The 19,409-nt window shown below is 41.7% G+C and overlaps 1 protein-coding gene across 1 annotated transcript in view; it reads right to left on the bottom strand.

Moving 5' to 3' along the window:
• Window positions 1-19,409, bottom strand: part of LOC147014933 (neurobeachin-like) — a 247,027-nt gene that overhangs the window by 201,788 nt on the left and 25,830 nt on the right. The gene's annotated exons all lie outside the window — the stretch shown is intronic.

The following is a 19,409-nucleotide window of genomic DNA, read 5'->3' as shown; positions in this document are numbered from 1 at the left end:
GTGTCTTCTGTCTCTTGGATGTGTGTTACAATTGCCGACAGTATTCAGTTCAGTAACATGCTGTAGAGGTTTGTATCCGAGGAGCATTAGGCTACACCATATAGCCTAGGTGTCTGCTTAAGTACGATGTTCGAAAACGAAAATGAAAAAAAAAAAATGACGTTCGCACAACGATGACGTCGCTTAACGACGAGTTTCTCAGAACGTAACCCCGTCGTTAAGTGGCGCATGACTGTGTATATATATATATGTATATATATATATATATATATATATATATATATATATATATATATATATATATATATATATATATCTTCTCTTCTTCTTTTGGCTGCTCCCATTAGGGGTCGCCACAGCGGATCATCCGTATGATCCACATAGTGATTTGGCACATGTTTTACGCCGGATGCCCTTCCTGACGCAATCCTGGTCGCCTCTTACGACACAGGGATTGGTACACCTATTTTAACCGGGGTATACACCACCGGCCCAGTATACTGGTACTCATTTCGCCGACCTCGGAAGGATGACAGGCTGCGTCAACCCCCTGGTGTATTAATTCAGTGGCCCAACGGGGCTTGAACTCAGGACCTTTTGGATCCCAAGCCGCTGCCCTAACCACTGCGCCAACACATATATATATATATATATATATATATATATATATATATATATATATATATTTTGTTACGGCTGTGGAAATTCGCAATACACCATAAAGGTTCCTTAGATCAGTTATGATGCTAAGTTTATGTGAAGATAGGTCCCCACCGTTGTTTCAAGGGGATTCTTCGTGTTCACCGGGCTGCAACTCTGAGATAGCCATTTTTCTTTATCTATCGTTATTTTGAGCCACCATTGCAACAAACCTCCACGCAAACAACAACCGCCACCAACTACGCTACAACGCCCACCACGTTCACACCACCCTCACAACAATCACCACCATCTTCGCCACTACGCCCGCTTACGAACACCATCCTCCGCAGACCATGGTAAGACGGTTTCCGCGTCGGAAACCGTCCGAGAAGGATTGGCAGAACAAAAGCTCTTGTGAAGCCTGTGGGGTTTTCCTGCCTATTTTCCCCATGCTTGGTGTGAAGGGAAGGGGGAAGGCAGCTCGCTGCCGATTGGTGGATGCACGGCATGAGGCGGTCGGGGTGAGGGAACGCCCCTTATCGGGAACCTTCTCGAAGGGAGGCGGAGACGAAAACGGGGAGGAGCGAAGGGCGGAGCTCCGCGCTATATAAGGCGGACCGCACGCGTGGCTCGCTCTCTCTTGGTGGTCGAGGTCAAGTCCTTTTTTTGGCTGGGTCATCGAAGTCATCCTCTGTCAGGGTCGTGCTGGATCTCTCTCTCTCCCTTTGTCGTCGGGGTGGCCTTCGTCGTTCTTTGTCGTCGAGGTTGAGTTCTCTCTCCTTCCCTCTCATCTTGGCGTTGAGCAACCTGTCGGTGAAGGCGCGGGCCGGTGGCGAGTCCGGGCGACTCCTCAGAGATGCAGACGGGAGGCGCAGCCCTGCCGGCGGTGTGGTGCGAACCTGCACGTCTGGCGAGGAGTGCCGGAGAGAGCTCGCCGACCGTCGCACCACGAGGGTGCAGGTAACCCATTCGGTCATCCACGGCCCATGGCCATAAAGGTTTACGAACCCCGTCTACCCCCTTGCCTATGAGGGGGTCTTTCCTTTTGCTTTGAATGAATGTTGTCGTGGCGCCGTCTGTTAAGTAAAACTGTTAAGTGCTTGTAAATAATAATTATAGTCGGTCGTATTGCTTTTGCTTCTATGTGCCTGTACCTTGCATGACTGCCTTGACTGTATACGTGTTGTTGTAAACAAATGTGCTTGTGTGGAATGTATCCCATTCGTGGTCTTTTTCCCTTTTGAAAGTGCCATCTTGAATCGCGGAACAAATTAGTAGAGGGTTTCAAACACCCGGTAACGAAGAATCACATCCGGCGAGGTCGGGCGATAATATCCGCTCGGTTATCACTGCAGCACGGAACGGACTGCTTCAGCGGTTCGTGTCCCGAACCGACCGGCGCCGAGGTATGGTCGCCCGGTCGACTGCCGCGCAGGTGCTTAGGTTAATCGGATCTGGCGAGCAACCCTATCATGCGCGGGTAGGCACGATCGTAGTGAGGTTAAACCCCCACCCATGACTGGCTCCTGGCGATAGTTCCAGGAGGGTCACGACTGAATTGTCCGACTGGTGGGCGACGTGGCTGCCATTAGAGGAACGCGGCCGATCGCATGCCGGCGGGCGCGAATTCGTAACTATATATATATATATATATATATATATATATATACATATATATATATATATATATACATATATACATATATATACATATATATATATATATACATATATACATATATATATATATATACATATATATATATATATACATAAACATACATATACATATATACATATATATATATATATATACATATATACATATACATACACATATATATATACATATATATACATATATATATACATATACATATATATATACATATACATACATATATATACATATATATACATATATATACATATACATATACATATATATACATATATATATATATATATACATATATATTTATATACCTGAATCGAACCTCCTAACTTGATGAGGCAAGCAGGGCACAGATCGGCATACACTGTACAATCGGGTTATCACATTCGATTAAGTTGTATTTATGAGCCGAATGTAGTCACAAATAAATGACCAGCAGTATGTTGCCCTGATGAGCCCACAACAAGGGTGAAATCTACATCGACATCTCTGCTTTTCTCTCGTTATGACCACAGGCTTCAATCTCAGTCTGCAAAAGCTGAAGGACCGTATGGATGCCTCCGAGTAGGGAGGTGATGTGTTGGTGTAATTTGTGCACATGACGCCATCGTCGTGTCATAGAGTCAGCGTGCTTCTTCAGGTGAAAAAAAATATATATATCCATATCTATGTCTGCGCGCAACCGGGCGTAGTGGCGTGCGCCTGTAATCCGGCTACTCGGAGGCTTGGGTTGGAGGATCGCTTGAGGACGGGGGCTCTGCACTGGGCAGGGTGTAGAGCAGCCCGGAATCATGGCGAAACCCAAATCCTGATCCCTGTGCCGTAAGAGGCGACCAGGGTTGCGTCAGGAAGGGCATCCGGCGTAAAACCTGTGCCAAATCAGTATGCGGATCATAACGGATGATCCGCTGTGGCGACCCCTAACGGGAGCAGCCGAAAGATGAACAACAACATCTATGTCTGCGCGCACGCACGCACGCACGCACGCACGCACACACACACACACACACACACACACACACACACACACACACTCACACACACACACACACACACACACACACACACACACACACACACACACACACACACACACACATACACACACACACGCGCACACGCACACACGCACACACGCACACACGCACACACGCACACACGCACACACGCACGCACACACACACACACACACACACACACACACACATACACACACACACACTGCATAATCCGCACCGTGTAAGGCATAATCTCTGGCTATGCTCACCCTAACAGTCAGGAGATGTGTTTGATGTTTAAACGGCGTATGTGGTCATCATTGGTTAGATATTTATCGGTATGCCGTCCTGATGAGGGAAAACAAGCCCAAAATCTGGATAGGTGGCTGTGTTTGATGTTTAACTGATGTTGACCATGTAATCTTTGTCTGTTTGACTGAGTCGCCAGGCCGAGGCTTCTGGGTTGGAAGTGACGCTTTGGTGTCGGACTATGTCCAATGGAGATCAGGGGACTGCTCTTCACACTCCACATAGTTTGATGTATAATAATTTCTACATGTGTTTTATTTTTTTTTTCAACGTGGAAAAACAGTCAAGTCAGAGATCAGTGGACATAAAAATAAGTTAACTTTGCATTTTTTCATTTTATTTAGGGTCCGTTTGCAAATGTATGATCATAATAGGGCTCAGATTTCAGCATATTTTTGAAGATATTTTACTTGGTTACAATTCATTCATCTCAATAATTATTTATTTATTTATTCTTACATTTAATGACTCACTGCATGCTATTTGTTACATTTAATAGACAAAAAAATAGATTTGTTTCGGATCAACAATTTGATGTTGCATTCCTGCAAACTGCGCGATTTGGTTTCACCAGGTGAAGGCAAGTTATTCATTATGGTATTATTGCACCGAGGTCATGGGACTGCCAACGTAGCCTTGAGGTATGTGCACATGCATCTGAGCTGTGTGGCATGGATTCAAATATTGGCCCACCTATAAACTGTCAACTTGGTGTTTCGCAGGTAGTACAATGCATCGTGTGTGTGTGTGTGTGTGTGTGTGTGTGTGTGTGTGTGTGTGTGTGTGTGTGTGTGTGTGTGTGTGTGTGTGTGTGTGTGTGTGTGTGTGTGTGTGTGTGTGTGTGTGTGTGTGTGTGTGTGTGTGTGTGTGTGTGTGTGTGTGTGTGTGTGTGTGTGTGTGTGTGTGTGTGTGCTGTTCCTCAGATGGATGTTCAACTGGACATTTTCAGTGAAAAGCTAGATGTTGTGATATTTGTAACTAAAACATTAGTAAATGACTACAAGTGAACAATTAAATTGATGGTTACATGTTATAAGTTTCGTTTCGTACGGATTGGTAAATTGTAATACAAACTGCTTGATGTAATGAGCTGATTTTGAATGGAGATTGCAGTATTGTACTGCAAACTGTCTGGTAAGGTTTATGAAAATTCTGGAACGTTCCCAGACTAAACTTCCGGTGTGAACTAGAATCACAATTACTGGAAGGCACGAGATCGTTCTGTGTTACTATATAAACCAGTGAGACGGGTGACATGTGACAAGACGTGTGTTTCAACTCTGAGTGAACGACGTGCTAATGTCCAGAGCGGTTGTTAACGTGTGGAGCCGATTATGATCAGGTTGTTTAAAACTCATTAAGATTGTGTATCGGGAAAAACTCCTTTGAGATCTTTAATCATCCTGGACGGCCAACGTACGAGAGAGAACAATGCGACAAGACTCAATGGTTCGACAGCCTCAGTGGACGAGGTGAACACATGCGAGTTGAGCCAGCAGAACAAGTACACTAGACAGAAAAAAAATCCAACGTGGGAATTGGAGTTGGACATTGCATTTTATGTAATGGTGAACTTCCTCATTTTAATTTGTATCTGTTTATTTCAAATACAAGTTTCAAAAACGTTAGGTGTTGACGTCATCACTGTAATGCCACTCAGAAGTCACAGACACCAACTGACAAAGATCCATTTTACCGACCGGTATGATCGTTCAGATGCATGAAGTGCAAACCATGGATTGCAGTCATTGGAGAAAGGACTGGGTTCGGCAACACGAACAACATATGTACACTAAAGGGAAGGAAACCGGAAGGTGCGTATACCCCCGACAGATGACATCTTGTCTGCTAGCATAAGTTGGTGGATGTTAAAGATGCCACGGTGGCCTTTGCGAAGAGTAGATGAGCTATTGCCAGCACCATAACCAAATTCCAAAATTCCTGCTCTCAACTACATGAGGCACTGCATCAACGGCACAGCTGCACCCCCAACAAATGACGGCAGCAACCATGTCCTGCATGCGGAATTAGATGACTGAGGACATGCTTTATAACACTGAACAACAAATTTCAAAAAAAATTTTTTACTGGAGATGTGTAAAGTGATTAAGACTAATTTGGGTACGCTGATTTCAAAAATCATAACCGTTTTGCTGTATCACGTCAGGATTTTCAGGAACAGAAATATTCCCATTGCCTAGAAGTCAGGATTTCAATGAAATTTACATATGTCTTTAACATGTCTATTTCGTACAATTGTTGTTAACTTGTGTTATATTTCTTTCTTTCAGATAAAGATGAGTAGGCGTTCCTGTACCAATCATCCTGACAACTTCTGTTATGTCTGTGGTCGGTATACCAAAAAAGATCAACAGCGAAGTATATCTACAGCAGTGAAAATGAAGGCCGCCTACTTTCACTACTTCGGGTGTAAGGTGGGGGACCAAGAACAGAGCTGGGCACCACACATCTGCTGCACAAGCTGTCACACAACCTTGACTCAGTGGTTGGTGGGCAAGCGCGCGAGCATGCCATTTGCGGTGCCCATGATATGGCGTGAGCCGCAGAATCATCATGATGATTGTTATTTCTGCTGCACAAGCATCGCCGGCTTCAACAAGAAGAATAAAGGTCACATCAAGTACACTGACTGCGTCTCTGCTCGTAAACCTGTGCCTCATGATGACGAGAACCCCGTTCCAACACCTCCAGCTGATCAGAACATAGCTGTAAGCAGTGGTGAAGAGGATGGTGATGATGAACCTTTTGAACCCGACACTCAAGAATCACACCTTCTGAACCAGGGAGACTTAAATGATCTTGTAAGAGATCTCTCGCTGTCAAAGGCGAAGGCAGAGCTGCTTGGATCAAGGCTGCAGCAGTGGAATCTACTTGAACCTAACACCAAGATATCCTTGTTCAGAGCACGTCACAGAGACATGGCTGAGTTCTTTGAGATGGAAGACACGATGACATTCTGCAGTGACATCAACGGTCTGTTGAAAGAACTTGGGTGTGATCACGATCCTGCAGACTGGCGCCTCTTCATCGACTCGGGAAGAACAGCTTGAAGGCTTTTTTTGCTCCACAATGGCAACGAGAAACCATCAGTCCCACTGGCTCACGCGTTCGGCATGACAGAGACCTATGAGACTATGCGGCAGCTGCTTGATTCCATCAAGTACAATGACTTCAACTGGCACATCTGCGGAGACTTGAAAGTGGTGGCGCTGTTGTTAGGGCTGCAGTCAGGCTACACGAAATACATGTGCTTCCTTTGTCTCTGGGATAGCAGAGACGACAAGAATCACTGGACGAAGAAAGATTGGGAAGAGCGAAAAGAGCATGTACCTGGTCGACACAACGTGAAGCATGTCGCCCTTGTCGACCCAGCCAAGGTTTTCCTTCCACCACTCCACATAAAGCTCGGCTTGATGAAAAGTTTTGTACGGGCAATGGATCTGAATGGGCGTGGGTTTTTATACCTCAAGGAAAAGTTTGGCAACACCTTGTCGGAGGCCAAGATCAAGGCTGGTGTCTTTGTTGGACCGCAAATCCGACAGATTATGAAGGACGAAACTTTTCCGACAACTCTAAACCCCCAAAGAGCTGGCAGCGTGGAGGAGCTTCAAAGCTGTGACGGACAACTTCTTGGGGAACGAGCGCGCGGACAACTATGAAGAAATAGTGCAGCAGCTGCTGGAGTCCTTCAGGAAACTTGGCACCAGGATGTCCCTGAAAATCCATTTCCTACACCAGCACCTGACCTTCTTCCCTGACAACTTGGGAGCAGTCTCGGACGAGCACGGCGAGCGATTCCACCAAGAGATTTCACTCATGGAGACGCGTTACCAAGGGCGGCACAACCCGAACATGATGGGCGATTTCTGCTGGTTCCTGCATCGTGAAACTGACACAGAGCAGCACAAACGCAAAGCCAAATGCCTAAAGCATTTTTAATTACATTCTAGTGGAGTTTTTCTGTAATTTCTATAATTTTGAAGCATTCATGATGAAAGAAATGAATAAATGAATTTTTGTAAATTTCATTGAAATCCTGACTTCTAGGCAATGGGAATATTTCTGTTACTGAAAATCCTGACGTGATACAGCAAAACGGTTATGATTTTTGAAATCAGCGTACCCAAATTAGTCTAAATCACTTTACACATCTCCAGTAAAAAAATTTTGTTGTTCAGTGTAATCGGAATAAAATACCAGTCCCCTTGGATGTGATGCAAAATAGAACAAACGAGGTACTGCGCACATGCACTAGTTGCCAACACCTTTAAAAGGGGTGGAGGTTGAAGGAAGGAAAGTTATTTCTCCAAGTATATTTTTTAAGGTTCTAAGCTCATAAACAAGAAAAAGAGCAATCAGAGATGGCAGACCCCCACCAGGACTTGTTTTGTGTGGTGTTTGTGTACTGGTGTGTAATGCAATAAGAGACAAAACTAGACCTGCCACTTTATAACTGCCGACAGTGATGACCAGGTAATAAGATGTTCCGCTTTGATCGGATACTTGATCCAGAACCATGACTATTATTGTTTAATTGAATTTCGAATGGGATTGAAATTAATTCAATTCAAATGGAAGATCAAATAGGTACAGTTCTGCATTGGAGTAATCATAAGGAACCCGAACAAGCAAAAAGTAAAGCACCATTAGATCACGATTGTGAAGTTTCACGTTGATCGATGAAGCGGTTCAAGAGAAATCTTATTTTTAAGATTCTCGTTCAATCCAACATGGCTGACAGACCATGTGACATCAATTATCCGTGAATACCCTGGTATCCCCAAGGCTTGGGATCCATTTGTGTGAAGTTTCCCCTCGATCTATCCAGCCATTCTGGAGAAGACTTTTTCTAGGTTTAATGGGAAATTCAATATGGCTGCCAAAACATGTGACTCACGACATATGTGCGAACGTTTTGTTCCTCATGGATAGCTGGTCATACTTGTAAAGTTTCACCTCTATCTGTTCAGCTGTTTGAGAAGATTTTTGAAGGTTGTTTTTTGTTTGAAAAAAAAAAAACAATATGGCTGCCAAACCACATGACTGATGATGTCATGAATATATTTTTGTGGACAATTTTATCCCAAGATGACCCACAAAAATTTTCATACAGATTGGATGAAGCATTCTATGTATGCAATTATGATGTCATACCGAAGGAAACCATGACATCAGGAAAAAAAACAATTGCACTTATTCCCCATGGGAGTACTTGCCATGTGCCAAGTTTCCTTGGAGCAGTTTTGGAAACACAGCAGTCCAATTTTTCCCCTTTTTTTCCAACATGGCTGCCACACCCCATTACCAATGATGTCATAATAATCATTAAAACATTCTACATAAGTAGTCGCTCAGATGCTGAAATTTTTCTCTCAATCCAACAAGCGGTTGCAGAGAAAAACTCACGTTCTGTGCGGACAAACAAACAAACAAGCAAGACGACGTCGTGCAGAGCACAATACTTGCGAGATCCAGAAAAAAAATTTGACCTTAAAAATCATTGCTGGTTGAATCGAATGATTGACTTGAAATTTGAAGAGGAGTTGCATATTTCATCTGATGAAAACTGACAATTTAAGATATCTGGCCTATGTCAACCTTTCAGCCTATGTTGAGCTCAAAAACAATTGGTGGTTGAATTCAGTGACCTGATATGCAAATCCTCTTCAAATTTAAAGTGAATTAGATGAAAACTGAGGATTTTAGAAATTTGACAAGGTTGTTGACCTTAAGAACTATAGGCTTCTTGCTTTTGACGAACTCCACCATTTTGTGAAGTTTCGTGAAGATCGATTTAAAATTGTGACCTGTAGGCGATCAACATACAAACAGACAGACAGAATAATGTACCAGACCAACCAATATTAAAAAACTGAGATTTTCAAACAGAATAATAACAAACAAGTAACAGACAGACAAACGAACGGACCCAAATGCAATACCCTCTCCTTTGGCGAGGGTAACAATGGGTAACAGGTTTACAAACTACCAAAGAGAATGGAAGGGCTGGACCGACAGAAGAGGGAAAGGAGTAACACAAGTACGAATAACAACAACCCAGAGAGGAACAGATTGGGTTCGAAGCAGCATTTGGTGAAGAGATCACATACATGTGTGGGTGAGCGTAAGAGGTACGAATGAGCAGTATTTTTGAAAGAATGAAGTGAAGATGACAGAACGAACACAGAGAGACGTTTGCACAATTGGGAGAGTAAGTGGTTTGAATGAATGCGGGTCAGAAACTTTGGATGAAATCAAATGGTATGCTAAGGTATGCTAATCACCATGGGAAGCAAGGAGAAGCTGCTGATTCAGGCATTAACACTTCGTCGGAGCAAAAGAGGGTTCTATTTTTTGCTCCAATGAAGGGTGAACACCTGAAATGTCAGCTTCTCATTGCTTCCTAAAGTGGTTGGCATACGACAATCATCGCCCTGTTGATGTCATCAAATTGTTCTACCTGGCTACTGATGCAGATAGGCATGAGCCTTCATTTTATGGGTCAGAAACCAGTCTAGACATTGGGAGGGTTAGCAGATGACAATTTCTCAATTAATACGTGTGACCAGGGTGGTTTGGGGAGGAAAAATGGAGGACAGGGCAGGAGGAGGAAGGCCAGATCTAAACTTGTATAAAATAGAGAGCCCAACAAATCGCCACCAGTGGAAAGGTTAGTTCTTGGGAATCTGTTTCCTGCCTTGAGATTCAAATGGTATTGAAAGCATCGTTTGACATCGACAAGCAAGGTGGATATCAGAAATAACAGCCCAAAGTATGGAGTCACTCCACAGAGCTATATATGAAAGCCTTGTACACCTTGATGAGCTCTGTGCAGCATAGGAATGCCCTCACACTACAGGGAATACCCAGTCACTAGCACCTTCGATGATAGTTTTGCGACCATGATCTTCTCACGAAAGGTTATGACAGGCTAAGGAGTTCCAGACATTGCACTTCTCCAGTGGCTGTCCAGAAAAGTGGTTGGGATTGTTTCATCGCCAATATTTGTGGAGAGAGTGTGTAAGAGCACATGATTCTTGGCATTGAAGTTCATGCTCAAAGTAGCTTATTTTGTACAGGTCTGACATAACAGACTGGCCACTGCTGAATGTTTCACAATCTTGAATAATGCATCATTCTACACAAGGTGGAGTACCCAGGAACCCTACTCACAAAGGAAAGGATACCATAAGGGGCCACCCATTGTTTCCGCTCATGGAGGAAATTAGACAACTGCTTGTGCAAAGAGCCTTGAATACCAAAGGAAGAAAACGGAGAAATAAAATCTGAATGCCAGACAGTGTAAAAGGGTTGAGAGATATCCACAAAGATGGTCTTAACCTTTTACGAGTGGTTCAAGGCCTTTATCCATTGCTGTGTCACAAGGAGTAGCATATCCAAGGTGGCATAGCCAAGCTGAAGTTGATTAAACCATTTCACCCAACAGTGCCAGCATCTTGGTTGTCACCAATTGGATGCAGGGCCGTGGCAGGGAGATTCCAGAGTGAGGGAAGATGGGTATGGAATAGCAAGCCACGATGTGAACTGTGACACTTCTCTCTTGCCTGGCCACACCTGCTTCGAAATTGGAGAACAAAAGGATAAGACACATTCACTTTCCCTCGACAAAGCTGGTGACAACAGCTCCCAGTAACATACGAAACTAGGATGACTTATCGCAATCTCCAGGCCGTTATACAGGGTGTAAAACCTTACAATCTGCACAAGCATAAACGGCGGTCGATACGTTAATTCCACTGCACCCCACACCTCCTCGAAACACTCAAGAAGGTAATAGCATGAACAAATAATAATAATAATAATGTCACAAATAAATAAAGGTTGACAGGAAGACCGTATTTGAACATGAGCATGAATGGAAGGGCTTTAATTCAGAATTCCAAGCATGGCATGTGACTTCACCAGCTATTGAATGATTGGCAGTTCAACCAAAAAAAAGTGTTGCAATTCATTCAATTTCATCAGAAGATTAAAAGATTTTTAAAAATAAGCTCATATTTATTATTTTTCAAAGATTGAACAGAAAAGCAGGATTCTACTAAAACATTTTTTTATTAATTTTGACAAAAATCAAACAGCTACTTTTTGGAGACCATTAAATGAGTAAACCTAACTGTGGTTCAAGTCTTATTCAAATTGGTCTTCACCCAACAATAAAAATGATGAGGCCATGCCCTTAACAGTAAGAAATACATTTATTTTCATTATCTGAAGTTACTGTACACGATGCTCTTTAATGGTCCAATGAGAACAAATTGTGTAATTTGTAATACTTTCAGACAAATGAAAAATACGATTATTCAAAGGTGAAAGATGAGCCAACCAATCTTGTGAAAATTGCCACTGCTGAAGCAGAGCCGTTCGTCGCCGGACATGTTCTTGGGGAATTGATCGTGGAAAATTAATTGAAGGTGCATTTACAGATTAATGATGCATTGTTTCCCCGCACGTGCGAAGCATAAAGCGGGGTTAACCAATCGCTTCATGTCTGTCTGTCTCTCCTTCCGCAATCATCAGTCTATGATCGAGAAACAACTTGATTTCAGTTGAACGTTATATTGTCAACAAGAACCAGAACGTGAATTGGAAATCAAATCTGACGGTTTACAATACTTTGTCTGAATTCGTCCCGATCGCAGATGCCCACAGAGGAGTGAGATTTGATTATCTATTTTTTTTTGCCTGCGTGGCAATTAAACTAAATTGACGAAATCATTCCAAACAGGAAACGTACTGTTTTTCATCACGTCATAAAGGACACAAACAACAGGCACGAAGAACTCATGTGACCTGTTCGATAGGGTTGTGTAATAGCCACTTACGCCAACGGCCATAAATCGTTTAACATCACGTTTACAATCTCTATTTTATTTCAATTGAATTGAATTAGATACTTGAGCATGATACAACTCAAATCGCCTTCTCGTCACTTCCCATAACCTGCAGTTTTGCAGTACTTGGACATGTTACATAAGGTGGTGTGTAAAACTCCTTCAACAGTGCTACGCAGTACTTCCGGAATTTTTTTTTTTTTTTTAAACGAACTTTAAAATCATTATTTTATTTCAAATGAAGAATATACTTGAATCCTACAAAGTGTATCGTGTGCCATGAACTCTCAAATTCCTTCAATCATATGAAAGGAAAAATGTCAAGTGATAAAACATAACACTGAGTTTGAGAAATTTAACCTACAGTATTTTTCACTTTTACACAAGTAACGACGAGCCTGGTGTTGGCTTAGTGGTTAGGGTGGCGGCTTGGGATGCCAGGATCCTGAGTTCAAGCCCCGTTGGCTGCTGAATTAACACCAGTGGGTTGACTCAGCCTGTCATCCATCTGAGGTCGGCGAAGTGAGTACCAGTGTACTGGTCCCGGTGTATGCCCTGGTTAGAATAGGTATACCATATCCCTGTGTGTCGTAAGAGGCGACCAGGGTTGGCGTCAGGAAGGGCATCTGGCCATAAAACATTGCCTCAAGAAAAAGCCTAACCCCTGCACAGCAGGGAAAAATGGCTGTAAAAACGGTCATTTTACACAAGTAACGACAACATGGTATTCACAGAATACTTACTGCATGAAGTCTCTTCGAAGGATTTTGAGCGAGCAGACTCCTATGGTGGAAAATTTGTAATTGCATCGATCTACACTTCGGAGGTAAATGTGTACAAATTGTACTGCGTAAAGTCTGCTCCAGAGTACATTCATAAGCCTATACAAAGTAGCTTTTATTCTCGTTTGAGTGTTTTCATAACTACCAAGACTGATAAAGATGCCATAATAAATCACGAAACTATAAATCAGGAGATCGATAAGATGCAAAATTGTACTTCTTCTTCACATTTTTTCACCAGCTGAGCACAATAAAGGCTGAAACGATTACAATGATTCCAAATTTAATGTGAGAGTTTTTGTATACCATGTCGAGGTTCGTGTACGAGCTTATACACAGAAACATATAACAAGGCAGGAGACAAGAGGGATGGGATAGGGAAGCACAAAATAGTGGGGAACACAGACAATAGGAGATCTGTGGAAGGGAGACGGATGGGGCAGGGTACACCGGGTGAACAACATGGTACTACAGGGACTTTCAGGAAGAAAAACAGGGAATTTGAAGGTGGGTTTGGGGTGGATTAACGAGGGGTAGAAAAGATCGCGGTTTTGGATCGAAAAAATATAGTAGAGACAGATCACAAACAGAGCGGGGGGGGGGATGCAGGATACGAAATGATAGAAGATAGAAAAATACCCAACCTGCCTGTGGTGAAAGTGAGAGATCCAAATACTCACCTTCATCGCAGGAGACACCGATGATCCTAAAAGCCTTGGTTTCCACAGCTTGAAGCCGAGAAAGGTGAGGCAGGAGGGCCATCCCAAAGGGGAGAGCAGTACTCCATCAGGCTGTGGATGAAAGATTTGTATGTGAACAGGAGCTCAGGTGTGCCCAGGAAGGACCTTGCATGACGTAGGATACCCAGTCGAGGACTGGCTTTGAAGGCAAGCTTGGAAAGGTGGTTTTCCCAAGAAAGATTGTGGCAGATAGTGAGACCTACATGCTTAAATGGAAGGATTTCTTCAGGGGAATTGTTGACAAAGTAGATTGGGGGGGGGGGGGTTCAGACGGTCCTTTCAGAGAGACATAGTGAGAGTGTGTGATTTGTCAGGATTGAAAGACATGTTCCATGTGTTGGACCAGTTTGTATTTTACCCAGATCTGCAGGGAGTGAAAAAGCTGCTGCTTGCCAATCTGAGGAATGACAGATGGTAGGGCAGAGGGTGGAGTCATCAGCAAAGAGATATAGAAGATTTTCCAGTCAGAGATCATTGATGAAAACCAGAAAAAAGAAAAGGGCCCAGAACACTGCCTTGAGGGACTCCATCCTGGACAGGAAGAGGAGATGAGAGAACTCCATTTGGGGCCACACGTTGACTGTGACAGGACAGGAAATCTGTGAGCCATGAGGTCTGTGGGAAAGACTACTTCTACATTACGAAAATGTGCCCACTGCTTTGGCCAGTGGACATTTTCGGCATTCATGTATTCTCATGAGACCTGTCCCTCCACACATGGCCCAGTTTAAGGCAAACTAAACAATATGGGATCATTCCATTTGTTAGGAGGGGGTGTAACCTCCTTTTGAAGAAGATGAGTTTTTGTTTATCATTATTTCAGGCACTTCTAAGTTTCTGGTTTTTCGATGAAACATACTGGAATATGTATTTCCCTTTTACACAAAATTAATACCTTCTTCTCTTCCCTTGTGTAAGTGAAACTTGTTCATATTATAACTAAGTTGCCAGATTTGATATTTTCTGTCCAGTTGATAAACGTTTACATCTACATATAATTACTTCTATTTCATGTACAAAAGCCCTGAGGTCCTGAGACAAATCAAAACAACAATCTATGTGAGCATTAAAAAAAAATTATTTCCAACAAATTACTCTCTGTAAATTATTTTGTTTATTTTCATTCCTTGTACACACACACACCAAAACAGATCTGTCCTACGAGTCCTGTCCAGGTTGAAATCATGAGTACATTTTTGTGTATGTCCACAATAAAGTTGTGCATTTCATTTTCTTCAGAAGTACTTACAAACCAAGGTTAATAGGATTCTAATTAAAAATCATTTTGCATTTTTAATACTTGATAATCAGATGACCACCTTTTCATATCCTACGACATAAATTGCTGAGTTTTGAATAGTTAAATGTTGGATCTTTGTGTCAAAATATGCTCAAGCCTGTTGATTGTGTTATGAAAGGCAATTTATACCGACAATGTGTATGTATATCGCATGTAAAGCCGATGGAGAATCATGTCCCATATGTAACATGTCCGTCATTAACACTAATTAATCTCTCTTGACTGCTGTGTATTTTTTCTGTAAGAGAATCTGTGATGAGTTACGCAAGTGTTCCAACTTTCTCAACACTGAAAATTCTGGTGAATGATAAAATACTTTCAGAGAACTTTGAATTTGAACAGATTTCATTAAAAAAAACTGTGTTTCTATGTGGTCCCATCTGTAACGCACCATGTTTTCTTTCATCACATCATCCCAAGGAAAAAAATCACATATAAATTATTGTGGGTATTGTCCTTGCAGATGCCCAACATTGGAATAAAAATCACTAAAATCAATGAGTATCGCAATTGTTTTTCAGAGGGGAAAAATTCTGAATGTCCCGTACATAACGTGCGTGAATTAATGGGCTTGCCGTATTAAAAAACCATACATAATATGTATTCTATAATCAATATCATAATCCACAACAAAATCTACATTACAACAACCACACATAACGTGTATCATGTCATCTACTGTTTATCGTATCAACACAACAAAATGTATCAATGCAGCTGGGGATAATAATCAATTTCATTCACAATATATTTGTATGGGAAGTTAAAATGTCTTTTTGTTCAATAACATGTAAACACATTGATAAATATTTTGTCCCTTGGACTAATTGAAAGGTAAATACTGAATGCTTTTTTGTGTTTTTATATACAATTCCTTTTCCACACATTTGTAGCTGTAATTAAACATAATTGAAACATATTCTTGCACACATACTTTGAAGTGCCAATCAACACAAGTGACATTTAAGTAATCCAGGCACATTGGGTGCTCAGCAGCAAATAACAAACGAGAACAACATCCCATTCATGTATATTTCTTCAAACAGCTTTAAACGAAGCACAACAAATGACTGTCATGAATAGAAATGTCTCATTAGATCTCAAGCTCTCTTTCACTTCCTCCAATGAGCGATTTCGCAGCCAGTTGAACACCAAAGAAGGGAAAGAACAAGGACATTGGAGCCATGAACATAAAATAATTTCTTCAATAACAGCTGTTATGGCACAAACTGACCCCAATGGCACAAACTGACCACCTATCTAAAGTATTGACAGATCCATGCACCACGTGGCAGAGTCACCATCAATCTGCAATTAAACGGTTGGCGTAAACCCAAGTAGGAACAGTGCATAATGGGTAGCAACCACAATTCTGGTTTCACTGCAACCCATGCTGTGAAATCCAATCCCTTCTTTCTAATTACCTCTCTTAAGAGCCGACACTATCCATGAATCAGAGCTTACAAGGCAGAATGGCTTATATCGGTACTTATTCCATTTACACCCTTTTGCACAGAAGTGAGAAAATCTTGCACAGATTTTTTTTTTTTCCTTCCACGATTGAAGGACATGGAAGAGCGAGGTGATGGATGATAATGAGTTAGTATGGTAATCCCTCGCTTTACAGAAGGGTTATGTTCTACAATTTCCTTCTGCAAGGTGAATTTACATAAATCAAAACCAATTTTCCCATATACTCCCATTATACAAGTGGAGATAGGATTCTACAGTACAAAATCTTAACTCTAGGATGTAACAAATACACTTAATAAGGCAAAAAAAACATTATTACAATACTCTGTGCATTACTTTAAACTCTGAATTATTACTGTACAACTGTGTATGTGAACTGTAATGGAGATCAAACAATAATACAAGTGATGTGTAACTTCAGTTCGGATACACAAAAGTGATAGCTAAAGGCAGCTGCAAGAACCAGCACCAAGAGGCGCTGTTTGGGTTAAGGAACACTAATCTGTTCAGCTTAGTTTATTTTAATATAAAATGTAAAAATAAACTATGTGTTACAGTGAGAAATAATAATAATAATAATAATAATAATAACAAGTGGAGCCAGGCACAACAAATCCCGCCCATTTAAGGCATAAAGTTATTTTGGGGATCAAATTTAAATTTGAACCATGTTTTTGTTTTAATGGAAAATTTGTAATTTTGACCGATGACCATGACCCCCAAAACTTCGGACCCGACCAATCTTCACAAATATGCATTTTTCATTGTAGGAATGGGTAGGATTATAAGTGACAAATAGAATAAGATTCACTATAAGCTTAGTTTGAAGTAAATCAGATCATTTTTGATGAAGTTATGAGCGAAAAACGATTTTGATCTTTTCGTGACCTTGACCTTGACCTTTGATCAAATTGGACCCAAAAGTTAATGGGGTCATCCAAGGTTCATTGCCCACCTGTGGATTAAATTTGATAGCGTTTGCTAAAGCCGTTTTGCCGTAAAGTTGCTATCAGACAGACAGACAAACAAACAAACAGACAGACAAACAAGCAGTCAGAGTGGTACTTACGAAATTGTCAACTTGACCTCTGACCTTGTCTAATAAAAGCTGTCTCTGGAGAAGGTAGCGACGCAAACCAGAAGTTTCTACGATGATTCTGAACCAAACCATCAAAAATCGAATGTTTTGGATGTTTGACCTCACTGTGACCTTGACCTTTGACCGATTTTGACCAAAATCTAATCAGCCCTAGCCATCATCCTCGTGAATCACGTGGTGTAATTTGACATTGGTAGCTTCTTCAATGCTCGAGTTATCGTGCCTACAAACAAACAAACAAGCAGTCATAGACTGGTACTTACGAAATAGTCAACTTGACCTCTGACCTTGTCTAATAAAAGCTGTCTCTCGGGAGAAGGTCGTGATGCAAACCAGAAGTTTCTACGATGATTCTGTATCAAACCATCAAAAATCGTAACGTCGACCGAAGCAAAAATTCTCCATTTCTCCACGCAATTATACCTTAACGTAACTCAACGACGCGTCTGCTCGAGCGCACTGCATCATGGGACGACCCGTGACGCGTCGACTGAAATATTTTTATACAATCTTAAAACGTCTCCAAAACATCCGATTTTTACCAGAATTTCGACAACTGAGTTTTAAGCGTCCTAAGCGATCGCAAAAACCGAAGACAAAATTAAAATCGAAGTTAAAACGAACTCGTAACGTCGAGCGAAGCAAAAATACTCCATTACTCCACATGAATTTACGGAATTATGTTTGCCCTCACTGTGACCTTGACCTTTGAGCGATTTTGACCAAAATCTAATCAGCGCTAGCCATCACCCTCCTGAATCACGTGGTGTAATTTGACATTGGTAGCTTCTTCCGTTTGAGTTATCGTGCCTTCAAACAAACACACAAATAAACCAATGTCACCCGCAGGGTGACCCGTATCTTGCCAAAAGGTGACCACGTGTGACTTCTTTAAGGTCACACTGAGGTGAACAGAGCTGCTATCCACCAGGAGCGACTCCTTGAGGAATATCTGCCGACGAGAGATTCCGATGAGAATCGTTCTACAGAGTAACCATGAAAAATATGCTTTTGCCTCATAACGTCACCAAATGACTCAAGCTTGACATATCTAGAAAGCACTCATCGAAGTGTTCAATTTGAGGTACTACACGATATGGTTCCTAAAACTTGAAAATTTGACCTTGGGGTCAAATATGTTTGACCTGAGGCGCTAACCATGAAGGTCAAGGCCAATCGCCACCAAAAATTAATCAGCTGAGCGCCAGACCATGAACTATATTCCCATGAAGTTTGAAGATGATCCGATCAAAATTACTCAAAAAATAAGGGTTTCGTCGACTCCCCTGATTTGCGACAGTGAACTTGACCTTCAAAATTTTATACGCTGAAAGGGACCTCTATAGGCCTCTGATATGCGAAGTTACAAAAATTTCCAATGATAACTGTGCTCTGCAGAGTGATCGATACGTGATTACAGACAAACAAAAAAAATAAAATAAAAAAAAACATACAAGTTGACTAACATATCTTGCAAAAACTTCGTTTTGGCAAGATAACAAACAGAAACGGAAGTCA

The sequence above is a fragment of the Eptatretus burgeri genome, chromosome 13 (genome assembly GCF_056783735.1).
Source record: "Eptatretus burgeri isolate ZD-2024b chromosome 13, Ebu_testis_v1, whole genome shotgun sequence".
Lineage (NCBI taxonomy): Eukaryota > Metazoa > Chordata > Myxini > Myxiniformes > Myxinidae > Eptatretus > Eptatretus burgeri.
The sequence above is the reverse complement of the archived record's forward strand: the minus strand, read 5'-3'. Positions and strand labels throughout refer to the sequence as shown.